General features: G+C 37.9%; 1 protein-coding gene across 5 annotated transcripts in view; it reads left to right on the top strand.

The window, feature by feature from the left end:
- The window catches only part of PRKAG2 (protein kinase AMP-activated non-catalytic subunit gamma 2), a 463538-nt gene that overhangs the window by 406862 nt on the left and 41963 nt on the right, over nucleotides 1–14713 (top strand). The window lies entirely within an intron of this gene.

The raw sequence follows: 14713 nt of genomic DNA, 5'->3' as shown, positions 1-14713 counted from the left end.
GGAGTTAGAATGTTTGCATTCAAATCCTGACTCTACTACTCACTACCTTTGTGACCTTGCATAAGTCACTCAATCTCTTTGGTCTTCAGTCTTTCATTTCTAAAATGAAGGGGTTGGACTAGAAGGGCTCCAAGGTCCTTTTCCTATCTCTACATCTATGGTCCTTTGAGATATGAGCTAGAAAGTAGTACAGTTGATGGATTTGGAATTGGTTATAATGGCCAAACCCAAGAAGAGACATTAGTAGTGGATTTTTTAATAAAAATACAACACGTCTCTTCGTGGTCACCAAATTGTTAAATTTTATGGTTGGACTGAATATTTAATTGGTTGTCAGGGATTTAATTTCTAAATCCCCAAAATTACTAAATTAAAATTTACTAAAGTAAAATGGAATTTATGGTAGTTTATTTTACAATAGAGGGAAGATATTAAGGAAGAGAGAAAAGGAGAGAGAGAGTGTGTGTGTGTGAGTGTGAGTGTGTGCTCTGGCTTCTTCTGAGCCAGGTATAAATTCTAAGGCCCCAGTCAGGGGAAAGGAGTCTCAAGATGAAGGCCCCTTCCCAGAGACTCACACCTCTAGAAAGGGCAAGGAAAGAAGTTAGCCTTTACACTCACCACATTGTCAGTTCAATCAGCAGATTCTTTTATCAGCCTCAACTCCAGCAGGCTCCACTCCAAGTATCCCTCTTCACTCTAAGTGACTCTCTTCAAGTGTCTCTGTTTCCACTTTTAAAGACCTTTTTCTCTTGTGTCACTTCCCCTAAATTTTACATCTACCAATCACAGCTAACCCTCCACTCTAGGACTGCCCACTCTTTCACATGTGGGTCACAGACCTCCTACTCAGTGTAAGAAATGGATGTTCACACCTTTTCGTGGTTAAAATCCAAAATGGATAGATCTCCATACTAAACTTTAAGTACTATGTTTTACACGTTGGGGATTAAAGTCTAAAAATAGACAGGGGATTACAATTTAATCTTCACAATCAAGGAAGAGCTAAGTACCTTCATTGTTACAATCAGGGGAGAGACAAATCCAATCTTCATAGTAGCTCACTGCTATCTCTGGAAGAGTACTCTGGGTATTTGTGTCTGAGCCCCTTCTCTTTGACATTTTTACCAAGAACTTATCAGATATGCCTATAACCTAGAAGGTTGTATGGCAAAGGAGACCAGACATTCTGGTGGGGATGAGGTAAGGCAGCTGTGTATTCTGAAACTCCTCCCTTTCAGTTATTAAGAGAGGACTAACACCCCCTGATGGAGGGTTTGTGATAGCAGCTGCCAGTCGGGTCTTGTGAGAAGTCTCTAGTCCCAGCCGTTATACAGCCACTTGGCTCTGCTGTGTCTGTCTGGGTCTCTCTGTCTTTCTCTCCCCAACTCCCTCCACAATTCTAGTAAGGAGCTGGAGGCAGTGCCACAACCAGACTTGGGATGTCAGATTATGTTGTTTTTCTCTTAATAGCAGTGGCCCCTCATTACCAGGAGTCTTGAATGCAAGACTGTTGGGGCTGTATTATCAGACATCAGACAGCTAGCAGACGATTTCTACTGACTGAGGAATTAGTTCTGTATCTACAGATGACAGGAGGTGTTAGACAAGGACATAAGGGTCAACTAAGTCTTCTCTGTCTTTAGCAACAGCAGTCTTCACTTATATGGATCTGTTCAGAAACAAAAGAAATAAACAGTAGCACACTTGTCCAGTTCTTCTTTGCCTCCTATAGAACATAGAAAGAATCACATTTTTTTAAAAATCATTTTCTTTAATTGTATCTTTACAATCAATCTTTAAATTTTCTCCACCTCTGACCTCTCCCCTCCAATTGAAAGGAAAGAAAAGAAAAAGAAAACTGACACAGCAAATATGCATGGTCAAGCAAAAAAGAATCCCATCTTGTCCATATCCAAAAATATATCTCATTTTGCCCCTTGATCCCATCATCTCTTTGTCACGAGGTGGGTAACATTTCATCAGGGTTCCTTCGGAATTGTAGTTAGTCATTGATGAGAGTTATTATTATGTCTTTCACAGCTATTTGCCTTTAAAGTGGTTGTTAATAATGAATTCATCCTTAATTTCTAGGCCCATAGATTTAGAGCCCAAAGAGACCTTAGAAGCTATCAAGTTATCATTTTACAGATGTGGAAACTGAAGCCCATTGAAGTTAAATGACTTGGGAAAAGTACATTGAATTAAGAACATCAATGGGCAATGTTTGTAGTGAACCTCAAAGTGCATGGAAAGAGGTAATTTTTTAAAAGTTTGGAAAGATAGGAAAGAGCCAGGTTGCCCTTTCCTAATTCTGAGACCCCTTTCTCCCTCAAATTATAGCTGCAGAGCCTCTTCCAGAACCTCCATTTAAAGAGCCCAGAGGCAGCTGGGTAGCTCAGTGGATTGAGAGCCCAGCTAGAGACAAGAGGTCCTAGGTTCAAATTAGGCCTCAGACACTTTCCAGCTATGTCACCCTGGGCAAGTCATTTAACCCCCATTGCCTAGCCCTTACCACTCTTCTGCCTTGGAACCAATATACAGTATTGATTCCAAGATGAAAGGTAAGGGTTTAAAAAAAAAATAAAGAAGCCAACCATGGGGGCAGCTGGGTGGCTCAGTGGATTGAGAGCCAGACCTAGAGATAGGGGGTCCTGGGTTCAAATGTGACCTCAGATTCTTCCTGACCCAGAGCAAGACACTTAACCCCCATTCTGCCTTAAAACAAATATACAGTATTGATTCTAAGACCATAAGGGCTGCTCATTTAAACAAACAAACAAACAAACCTCACACCTTTGATCAGCTATCTTTTCATGTTCTATCTTGCCAAACTCTCCTGGACTTCTCCATCATGGGGGGAAGAGGGGAGATGTCCCTCCTTTCCCCTGCTTTTCAACTTCCTTTTGTGTATTTCCTCCTTACACTGTGAGGTCCCTGAGGGCAGGAACTGTCTTTTACCTTTCCTTGTACCCCAAGCCCCTAGCATAGAGCCTGGAACCTTGAAGGTGTTTCATAAATATTTATTGACTGGCTGACTTGACTGAAATGCCAAACAGAAGAGTTTCTGAAATTGGATCCTGGGGATAATAGGGAGCCACTGAAGTTTACTGAGTAGGAAGTGATATGGCAGCGCTGATTTTGGGGGCAATCTCTTTGGCAGCTGTGTGGAAGATAAATTAGACTAGGGAGACCAATTAGGAGGTTATTGCTGTAGTCCAGAGGAGACATGTGAGACTCTGAGTCCAAGTGATGGATTTTTGAATAGAGAGAAGGGGGTGTATGGGAAAGGTACTCCGGAGATATGAGTGAGAATGACACTCATAGGACAGGCTGAAGATGGGAATGATTAGAAGCAAGAAAATCAATGAGAGGTGATTTGAATAATAAAAGTTAGAAATAATGAGGACCAAGATAGAAGACCGTAGATTGAAAAAAGGGAATGAATATAGGAAGTGCTGTGGAAATAGAATAACTAAAGTTGACCACCTTTGGAAATGGAGGAGATGTGTTTTCTCACTCTTCTACAGAAACAATCGTTAAAATTACACAGCATTCTGTTTGGTGTTTTTGCTCCTTTCTTTTTTAATTTTGCCATAGTTATTGTACATGTTGTTGTCTTGTTTGTACTTATTTCCCTCTGCATCAGTTGGATATGTCTTCCTTTGCTTTTCAAAGTTTTTCATATGGATTGTTTTTTACATTGTGATGAGTTTCCATTAATTCCTATACTATAATTTGCATAAGCCATGCCCCAAGTGATGGGTATATAACTTTGTTTTAATTTTTTTCTACCACAAAAATTACTGCTACAGATATTTTTGGTATATGTTGGTATGACAAAACTGAGTTTAAAGTAAGTTTAGGGACTTCCGGGTAAACATGGCAGCAGTGTAGACTCAGGACTCTTCCTATCCTCACCACCTACCAATATAGACTACCTCAAACAGCCAAAAAACCCAAATTCATATGAATGAAGGGACTTTAAAGTGTAGGGCACAGCATTGAAGGTACATGGGATTTTGGCATTTCCACACTATAAAGGGGTGAAATAACTTCCACTGAAATGTGAGCTGATCAACCCTTCCCCACCCCACCTATGGAGCCAGAGGCAGAGCCAGTGTGCTAGAATCAGTGAGTGAGCAAGGGGCACCTCTAGGTCCTTGGTAGCTGACTAAGACCACCAAAGACTGCCCCCTGAGAGCAGCTAGACCTGAGACCCCAGCAGGCTGAAGAGCACAGATCTTGGGTGCCCACAAGGAGATAGCACAGAGAAGGGCAGTAAACAGTAAAAAGCTGCTCGAACAGTAGAAGAGACTCGAGAGGTGGCCTCAGGCAAAAACCACGTTCCTTGGCTCCATACACAGAGAGCCTGCCCTCCTCATTCAGACTTCTGACTGGAAAGGGAGGGAAAAACCACCATAGTGATGGCGAACAATGCTCAGGAAAAACAACTTCCCAATACCCAAGAAAAACAAGAAAAAGGCATTGACCCTGAATAATTTTTATGGAGGAAAAATCCAGAATATAGCAGAAGAGAACATGCAAATAAATGTCTCTCCATACCTTCCCCAAAAAAAAGTGGAAATTGGCCACAAGCTCTTGAAGAATTGAAATCAGAGCTTATTAAAAAAAAATGGAAGGATTTGGCAAGAAGAGTGGGAAATAGTTCAAAAAGAAAACAATAGTTTAAAGGACAGGAACTCCCAATTGGAGAAACAGCTGGAAGCCATGAAGAGCAGGATAGACCAAATAGGAAAACCAAAAGATTATAGTGGAAAGCTAGTCCTTAAAGACCAGAATTAGGCAATTGGAAGAAAATGATCTCTCAAAACAGCAAGAATTAATAAAGCAAAGTCAAAAGACTAAAAAAAGAAGAAAACATAAAATATCTCACTGACAAGATAATAGATCAGGAAAACTTGTCTTGAAGAGATAATTTGAGAATCATTGGTCTACCTGAAAACCCAGAAATAAATCAAAATCTTGCCATCATACTACAAGAAATTATCAAAGAAAACTGCCTTGATGTTCTTGAATGAGAGGACAAAATAGACATCGAAAGAGTTCATACAACACCCTCTACACTAAATCCTCAAAAGACAACCCCCAGGAATGTAATTGCCAAATCCAAGAGCTTCCAAGGTAAGGAGAAAATTTTTCAAGAAGCCAAAAAGAAGAAATTCAGATATCAAGGATCACCAATCAGGTGATTTTGCATGTATTATGTAATACATAAGATCTGGCAGCTTCCACACTAAAGGAGCACAAGGTTTGGAATATGATATTCAGAAAGGCAAGAGAATTGGGTCTTCAACCAAGTATCACCTGCCCACCAAAACTGACTATATACTTCCAGGGGAAAGTATGGTAATTCAACAAAATAGAAGATTCCCAAGTATTTGTAAAGAAAAGCCAGAACTAAGTGGAAAGTTTGATATCCAAACACAAAAACCAAGCGAAACATGAAAAGTTAAATAAGAAAGAGAATGGAAAGGGAAAAAATGTTTTTTTCTTCAAATTTTCTTCAAGGGCTTCAATAAGATCAAATTGTTTATATTAATATATGGAAAATATTATTTATAACTCAAAAATTATATTCACTATTATAGTCATTATAAGAATCATTCACATGTAAAGATTGAGGTAATAAGTGGTATAAGATGATAAGAAAAAAAAAGAAAAAAGGGAGGGGGGAATAGAAGATGGCACCAAGAGATAAATAGGATAATCTATATCACACAAAGAGGCACATGGGAAGGGGAGGGGAAGAATACTATTATAAGAAGGAGAGGAAGAGAGTGCTAATAGGTAATACTTAAACCTTACTCTCAGTGAAATCAATTCTGAGAGGGAAGAGCATCTAGATTCATTGGGATATCAAATTCTATATTACCCTATAGGGAAAGTGAGAAGGGAAAACCAGGGGGAGTGGGCAGGGAGTACAAAAAAGAGAAGGAAACAGAGGGGGGAGGGAACTTAACAGACCCTAAAAAAATAAGAAGGGACAGAAAGGGAAACATAATAAGGGTGGGGATTAGAGGGACTCATTAAAAGCAAGCCACTGGTTTAAAAGGATATAGCGAAAAAAGAAAGGGCAGAACCAGAAGAGGATATCAAAATGTTAGGGAATACACAAGGGGCAATCATAACTTTGAACATGAATGGAATGAACTCACCCATAAAACGAAAGAGTAGATTAGAAACCAAAATCCTACCATATGTTGTCTATAAGAAACACACATCAGGAGGGTAGACACTCAAGGGGTTAGAATTAAAGGTTGAAGCAAAATCTATTGGGCCTCAACTGAGGGGAAAAAAAGGCAGGAGTTGCAATCATGATTGATATCTGACAAAGCCAAAGTAAAAACAGATCTGATTAAAAAAAAAGATAAGGAAGGTAATTACATCCTGATAAAAGGCAGTATAGACAATGAGGAAATATCAGTCCTCAACATGTATGCAGCACCAAATGATATAGCTTCCAAATTTCTAAAGGAGAAACTTGTGGAGTTGAAGGAAGAAATATATAGTAAAACTATACTAGTGGGAGACCTGAACTTTCCTATATCAAATCTAGATAAATCAAACCAAAAAATAAATAAGAAAGAGTTAAGGGATGTGAATGAAATCTTAGAAAAATTAGAGTTAATAGATATATGGAGAAAAATGAATAGGGACAAAAAGGAATACACCTTTTCAGCAGCACATAATACATTCACAAAGATTCACCATGTACTAGGGCATAAAACCATGGCAAACAAGTGCAAAAAAAAGCAGAAATAATAAATGCAAACTTTTCAGATCATAATGCAAGTAAAGGTACATGGAGAACCAAATCAAAAAGTTAATTGGAAATTAAATATGATTCCCCAAAATCATTTAGTCAAAGAACAAATCATAGAAACAATAAATAATTTCATTGAAGAAAATGGCAATGATGAGACATTCTTTCAAAAAATCAATGGGATGCAGCCAAAGTGGTACTCGGAGGGAAATTTATATCCTTGAGTTCTTATATTAACAAATTAGGGAGGGCAGAGGTCAATGAATTGGACATGCAAATCAAAAAACTAGAAAGTGAACAAATTTAAAATTCCCAGATGAAAACTAAATTAGAGATCCCAAAAATTAAAGGAGAAATTAATAAAATTGAAAGTGAAAGAACCATTGAATTAATAAATAAGACTGGAAGCTGATGTTTTGAAAAAACAAATAAAATAGACAAAGTGCTGGTCAATCTAATTTAAAAAGGAAAGAAGAAAACCAAATTAACAGTATCAAAGATGAAAAGGGTGACCTCACCTCTAATAAAGAAGAAATTAAGGCAATCATTAAAAACTATTTTCCCAATTATATGACAACAAATATGGCAATCTAGGTGATGTGAATTAATATTTACAAAAATATAAATTGCCTAGATAGAAGAAGAAATAGAATACTTAAATAATCCTGTATCAGAAAAAGAAATTGAACATGCCATCAAAGAACTCCCTAAGAAAAAATCTCTAGAGTCTGATGGATTCACAAGTGAATTCTATCAAACATTCAAGGAACAAATAATCCCAATACTATACAAACTATTTGACAGAATAAGCAAAGAAGGAGTTCTACCAAATTCCTTTTATGACACAAATATAGTACTGATTCCAAAGCCAGGCAGGTCAAAAACAGAGAAAGAAAACTAGACCAATCTCCTTAATGAACATAGATGCAAAAATCTTAAATAGAATACTAGCAAAAAGATTCCAGCAAATAATCACAAGAGTTATTCTTTATGAGCAGGTGGAATTTATACCAGGAATGCAAGTATGGTTCAATATTAAGAAAGCCATCCACATAATTGACCATATCAACAAGCAAACCAAAAAAATCACATTATTATCTCAATAGATGCAGAAAAAGCCTTTGGAAAAATACAACACTCATTCCTATTGAAAACACTAGAACGTATAGGAATAAAAGGGCCTTTCCTAAAAATAATAAAGAGTATATATCTAAAACCATCAGCAAGGCCAAGGGACATGAATAGGCAATAAATCTCTTATAATCAGAGAAATGCAAATCAATGCAACTCTGAGGTACCACCTCACATCCAACAGATTGGCTAACATGATAGGAAAGGAAAGTAATGAATGTTGGAGGGGATGTGGCAAAATTGGGACATTAATGCATTGCTGGTGGAGTTGTGAATTGATCCAACCATTCTGGAGGGCAATTTGGAACTATTCCCAAAGGGTGCTAAATGACTGTCTACCTTTTATCTAGCCATAGCACTGCTGGGTTTACACCCCAAAGAGATAATAAGGAAAAAGATTTGTACAAGAATATTCATAGCTGCACTCCTTGTGGTGGCAAAGAATTGGAAAATGAGGGGATGCCCTCTGATTGGGGAATGGTTGAACAAATTGTGGTTTCTGTTGGTAATGGAATACTATTGTGCTCAAAAGAATAATGAACTGGAGCAATTCCATGTGAACTGGAAAGACCTCCAGGAAGTGATGCAGAGTGAAAGGAACAGAACCAGGAGAACATTATACTCGGAGACTGATACACTGTGGTATCATCGAATGTAATGGACTTCTCTAGAGTAGCAATGCAATGATCCAGAACAATTTGGAGGGCTTTAGGAGATAGAACACTATCCACATTCAGAGGAAAAACTGTGGGAGTAGAACCACAGAAGAAAAACAACTGTTTGATCGCATGGATCGATGGGAATATGATTGAGGATGTAGACTTTAAATGATCACCCTAGTGTAAATATCAACAATATGGAAATAAGTTTTGATCAGAGACACATGTAAAACCCAGTGGAATTGCATGTTGGCTATGGGGGGAGAGGGGAGGTAAGGGAGGGAAAGAATATGACTTGTAACCAAGGAAAAATTCTAAATTGACTAATTAAATAAAATAAAAAAAATAAAGTAGGTTTAGGAAAAAGAAAAGTAGTCTGTCTCCTTTCTCATGATTCTCATTTGTGTAGTACTATCAATAATTTGATTCAAAAAAATGTTGAAGTGCCTACTATATATGAAATACCCAAGAACCAGATGAAAACAAAGAATTTGCACTCAACTCATACATCTGCTAAAACTTTTTTGTGCCATTAACTACTACTACAGTTAGTCTTTTAGTCAAGTTTCTCCTAAGATTTCTTACTTAGAAAAGCCTTGTAGCTAGCTATTAATTGCAAGTGATTCCCCACTAATGAGCAGGCAAAATTTGTTTGGGATTATTTTTGCTTTTTTTTCAAAAGTATGGTACTAGTTACTTCTTCAGTACTAATTCAGAAGTGTGATACTACTTACTCCCTCATGAAGCTCTACAACATAGGGGACTCAAAACTTTAATCTTGGTTTATCTGTAACCTTGAACAAATGATTAAATATTACACTCTTTCCTGCCCTCTGCAATCCAGCCAAACCAGCCTTCTCTGTTCCTTAAACACTCCATCTTCCACCTTAATGCCGTTGTTCTAGCCATCCGTCTGAAAAGCACCCTCTCTGCTTTATTTCATATTTAACTCTTAAGAGGCATCTGGAGGATCTTCTTCATGAATCTTCTCCTGATCCTCCTGACTACTGGCCCCTATTTCCCAACTAGCTGTGTGGCCCTGGGCAAATCACTTAACCAACCTTGTTTGCCATAGTTTCCTCATTTGTAAAATGAACTACAGAAAGAAATGGCAAATCATTCCAGTATATTTGCAAAGAAAACCCCAAATGGGGTCATAAAGAGTCAGATATGGCTGAAAACAACTCAAATTTGAATATGTACTAATTTGTTTCTCCACTAGAATGTAAGCTGCTTGTGAAGACAAACTGTTTCATTCTCTGTATTTGTACCTCCAGTGCTAGCACAGTTCCTGGCCCCCATTGTAAGCTCTTAGTAAATATATATTGTTGGTTTAAATCAATACTTGTTGATTGATTAATTCAGTAGACATTCCTGATTGCTTTGAAGGAAGTCTTGACAGGATAGTTATTTATTTGCTTGTCCTCATTATCAAAATGATGATTTTTGTCTAAGTTTTTGCTGCCTTCCTGTAAAAAACTTTCCCATTAAATCTAGGAAATTTAAACCCTTAATGTAAAAAAAAAAAGTAAGAGATGATGAAGTATTGAGTCCCAGGGGCTTAAGGTCCTCTTTCAAGTCCTCATCATCTCCATCTCAGACCACTCTGCTAAGCCTGCATGTTAGTTTCCCCCCTTCTAGGTTGGCATATTCCAAATTCCCCCTCAATACAGCTACCAAATTGATAATACTAAAGGTTGGATCTGTCCATGTCACTACCCTCATCAAGAAGCTTCAGTGCCTCTTTCCTCTGGGATAAGAAACAAACTCCTTTGGTATTTAAAGCCCATGACAATCTGCCTCCAACCTAAATTCAAAGCCTTGTTGCATATTATTCTCCTTCCCCTACTGTGTTCCAGCCAAATTGGCCCATTGGTTGTTCCTTATCGACAACATTCCATCTCCTGCCACAATCTCTGGAATCCTGAGCTCAGTTCAGGACTTAGCTCAAGTGTCATCTCTTACCCAAGGCTTTTGCCAACTCTTCCTCCTCCCCCAGGTCAGTTAGCTCTCCTCCTCCCATGGTTACTTCTCTCTTACTTTGTCTATACTTTATATTTACTTCTGTGTAGATGTTATAGCTCATCTATAGAATGGAAACTCTTTAAGGGCAGAAACTGTTTTGCATTTTTGTTTGTATCATCTTTATCTGGCAGTGTCTGATATACTTGTTGTTCATTCATTTCATTGGTGTCCAACTCTTTGTGACCCCCTTGGAGTTTTCTTGGCAAAGATACTGGAGTGGTTTCCTATTTCATTCTCCAGTTCATTTTACAGATGAGGAAGCTGAGGCCAACTTTGGGTTAAGAAACTTGCCCAAAGTCACACAGCCAATAAATCTGAAGCCAAATTTGAACTCAGGAAGGTGAGTCTTCTTGACTCTAGGTCTGGCGCTCTGTCCACTGTGCCACCTAGCATCTGATACATAATGAGCACTTAAATGATTATTGATTTGAGTTGAATACTAATTTGCTCATATTATATCTGAGAGGACCAGGAGTATCACATATTTCTTATAAGCAAAGTACTTAGGAACCCAGATTCTTGACATTACTTACTCATTCATATAAATCAGTTTTCTATTCTCCTTTCTGCTATCTTATCCTCAAGCTTATTAATACTCTATCTTCACTGAATTAATGAAATATAAATACATTAATATTGGGGAAAATATGTTCATATGGAAGGCCAATAGTTGAGTTGGGAGAAAATATGGAATGGTGGGGAAACTATTCAGAATATGTTAGAGGATTTCAGTTGTAGGCCCATCTTTTCTGTTAACTTAATATTGTGGCCTTATATAAGACACTTAATCTCCTCTGGCCATTAGTTTTCTCATGTCAAATAAAGGGATTTTTACATCTGGAGATAAAAATGATTCTAGTTCTAAAGGTTTATGAAATTATATGAAATTGGGGAAACACATTTCTTCAGAATGGACAAATGTAGCAATTTACAAGCCAAACCAGTACATAAATGAATCTGTAGAGAAAGTTGGGCTGTCCAACACAGAGAAGATTCATCTCTACTTATATACTTTAACACAGCTAATTATATGCATTCTAAATTTAGACTGCTGTGTTGGGGAGAACAGTTCATCTTTGACATCAGGAAATACAAGACAAATAGAGTAGAGTGAAGAAGAATTAAGCATTCTTTTTCAAATCAGCAAACAGTAAAGATTCTTCTTTGGGTAAAGTTCTGAGCTAGACATTGGGATAGATACAAAACAGAACGTGTTCCCAAAGAATTTATCATCTCTTTGGGTCATTGGGAATTGGGTAATATAATTACTTGCATAGAAGGGAGTAAAAGATGAGATGAATTATAGAGAAAATCCAAGGAGGAATATGAGAAGAAAGATCACCTTCAAGTAGAAACTACTTCAGGGGGTCAGGGACCCTTCACAAGAAGAGATCTTTGCCACTTGAGTAGAACCTTGAAGGAGAGGTAGGACCTCAACAGATGGAGGGGAGCACTGAGACAATAGCTCACATTTTATATTGAGCTTTACGGTTTACAGAATACATAAAGTAATTTGACTAGAACATAAAAGTTTGTGAAGGGGAGCAATATAAATTTGAAGCTAGAAAGTATATTGGAGTCAGATTAGAGAGGGTCTTGAAGATAAATCAGAGATTTGCTACTTAACTGCTTGTGTGTGCCATAAGCCACTTAAACTTCCTAGACTCATTTCCTCATCTGTAAAATGAAAGGACTGGACTTATATGGCCTCTAAGGACCCTTGTAGTTCTAAATCTCATATAAGAGCTGATTACAGGAACACTGGAAATTCTCAGAAGTTTTTGAGCTATGCTCCTTTGAGTAGAAATTATCTGATCAGAGCAGTTTGTTTTTTTTTTTTTTAGAAAAACAACACAGATAGACTTTGAGTTCCTTGAGAACAGGAGCTGACTTTTTATCTTTTTAAATTTTTAATATCCAGCACTTACTACAGTGCCTGGCACATAGTAGGTGCTTAATAAATGTTTATTGACTGACAGTAAGAAGAATGGATTGAAAGGGGGATATCCTAGAAGCAGTGAGACCAGTTAGGAAGGCTGTGACAATAATCTATGCCTGGGTTGGCAAACCTACGGCACATGTGCTGGAGTGTACCAGAGGAGGCTGCTCCCTTCTCCCTCTCCTCATGTGGCTGAGGACATTTATTATATGACCCGCTACTCTTCCCTGCAACCTAATGGGAGCTCTTCCTCCCTCCCCTCCCCTAAGGCAGGGGGCTTGCATGTGATGTGAAGGTTGCAGTTTGGGCACTGGGTCTCTTAAAAGATTTACCATCACTGGTCTAGGCAAAAAGAAATGAGGGTCTGAAGTGAGGAAGTCGGAATCAGAGTAGAAGGAAAAGTAACAGATTTAAAATTGTTGCAAAAGTAAATCAATAGAACTTGACAATAGTATGACCTCAGGGAGTAATAGAATGGAGAAAATGAAAGATAACTCTAAGCTTTAAAAAGTCTGGGTGATAGGGAAGATGCTGATACCATCAATAGAAGTAAAGAAATTGGGGTGAAGAATATGTCTGGGAAGATTACATTCAGTCATCTGCATAGTTAATCATTGAAATTATGAGAGTGCATACATTCCACAGTGTCAACAATAGAAAGAGAAGGAACTATAGACAAAATCTTGTGCATACCTCATATGTTCCTCATAGTAAACTCTAATGTTTAAGGGTCAGGAAGAGGAGCCAGTAAAAGCTGAGGAGAAACTGCTCAGAGAAATAAGAGGATAATCATGACATGGCAGGGTCAGAGAAGCCAAGAGACTGTTAAGAGTAGAGTTGGAAGTGTCAGATGCCAGATATAGGGTAAAAAAGATGAGGACATTAATAGAATGTTGGATCATATGACTGGGGAACTAGAAGTTACCTTGAAGGTCATTTGGTTTTATCCCCCTCATCTTACAGATAAGAAAACTGAGAAAGAAATTAAGTGACTTCTAAGGTCATATAGGTAATAAGTTAATGGCAGGATTGAACCTAGTCCTAATATTCAAAATCCAATGCAGCATACGAAATTGGGCAATAGGAGGAGCAGAATATGGAATTGCCCTGCTTAGTCAGGGGCAGTTTCACTTGAAACATCCTTAATCCCTCCTCTACAAACTATCCATCATGTGGTCACTGTGAAATTGGACTTTCATTGTAGATATGGGTACCTTTCCAAAACAGAAAATGTGATCTTAACAGAGTCAGAAATGGAAAAAAAAAACCATATTTGCATTATAATTATAAACCTAATGGAGGATGAGTGTCATATAAAGCTGTCAAAATCCTACTTTCAAATTCTAAAAGTAGAATTCTTAAAACAGTTTTTTCCCCAAAAAGATCATTAAATTTAGTGATAACAAGGTTAAGGGCAAAAGCTAGATTGCATGATCTGAGGAGTGTTTGGAATTGAAGTGCAGATAGTGAATTTAAGCCCTTTTTTTTTTAAGAAGTTTGTCAGTATAAATATAGAGAGATATATAGGAAGATACTTTAAGAGAGTACTAGAATCCAAGAAAGATTTTGTAGGGTAGAAGCTACTGTATGAGAATCTTTGCTCGATGATGGGAAGGAACTAATAGAGAGGATCAGAGTGAAGTTATAGGAAATAGAGAAGCCTTGATGGATGAGGCAAGGTCCCGGAAGAGACAGAGTGGGATGCTCCCTTTTCTTCTGAGACTGGGAAGAAGGAGACGATGGGCGAGGCCTCTGAGAGCATGTCAAGTCTGGGCCAGTAATAGATCTAGTTAGCTTCTACTGCTTCAAACATAGATTAGGATTCTGGACTTTCCTTACTCTTTATCCATCTCCACCCTCTTTCATCTCTCAGATTAGAGCTATCTTTTTTTAAAGAGTTCCTATAAGAAGTATATATGCAGTGTGGCTTCTTCACCCTTGAGTATGCAATTGAAATTACCTTGCAGAAAATCCTTCAAGCCAAAGGTGTGGCCTTCTGAAGGAAATTGTGCATCAGAAGTCAGTGATACTGCAATCACTTCCTGTTAGTAAGATAGTACAACTTCTCTTCACAAAATCAGCAGCCAGAAATAGCTGACAACCCATATAAATATGCTGCTTGCTGGTCTTTTTTTATCTTGACCGAGATATGGGGGTCATTCATAAGAAGGTTAC

Source organism: Monodelphis domestica, chromosome 5 (assembly GCF_027887165.1).
Source record: "Monodelphis domestica isolate mMonDom1 chromosome 5, mMonDom1.pri, whole genome shotgun sequence".
NCBI lineage: Eukaryota > Metazoa > Chordata > Mammalia > Didelphimorphia > Didelphidae > Monodelphis > Monodelphis domestica.
Note: the sequence above shows the minus strand (reverse complement) of the source record. Positions and strands in the feature narration are given on the sequence as shown.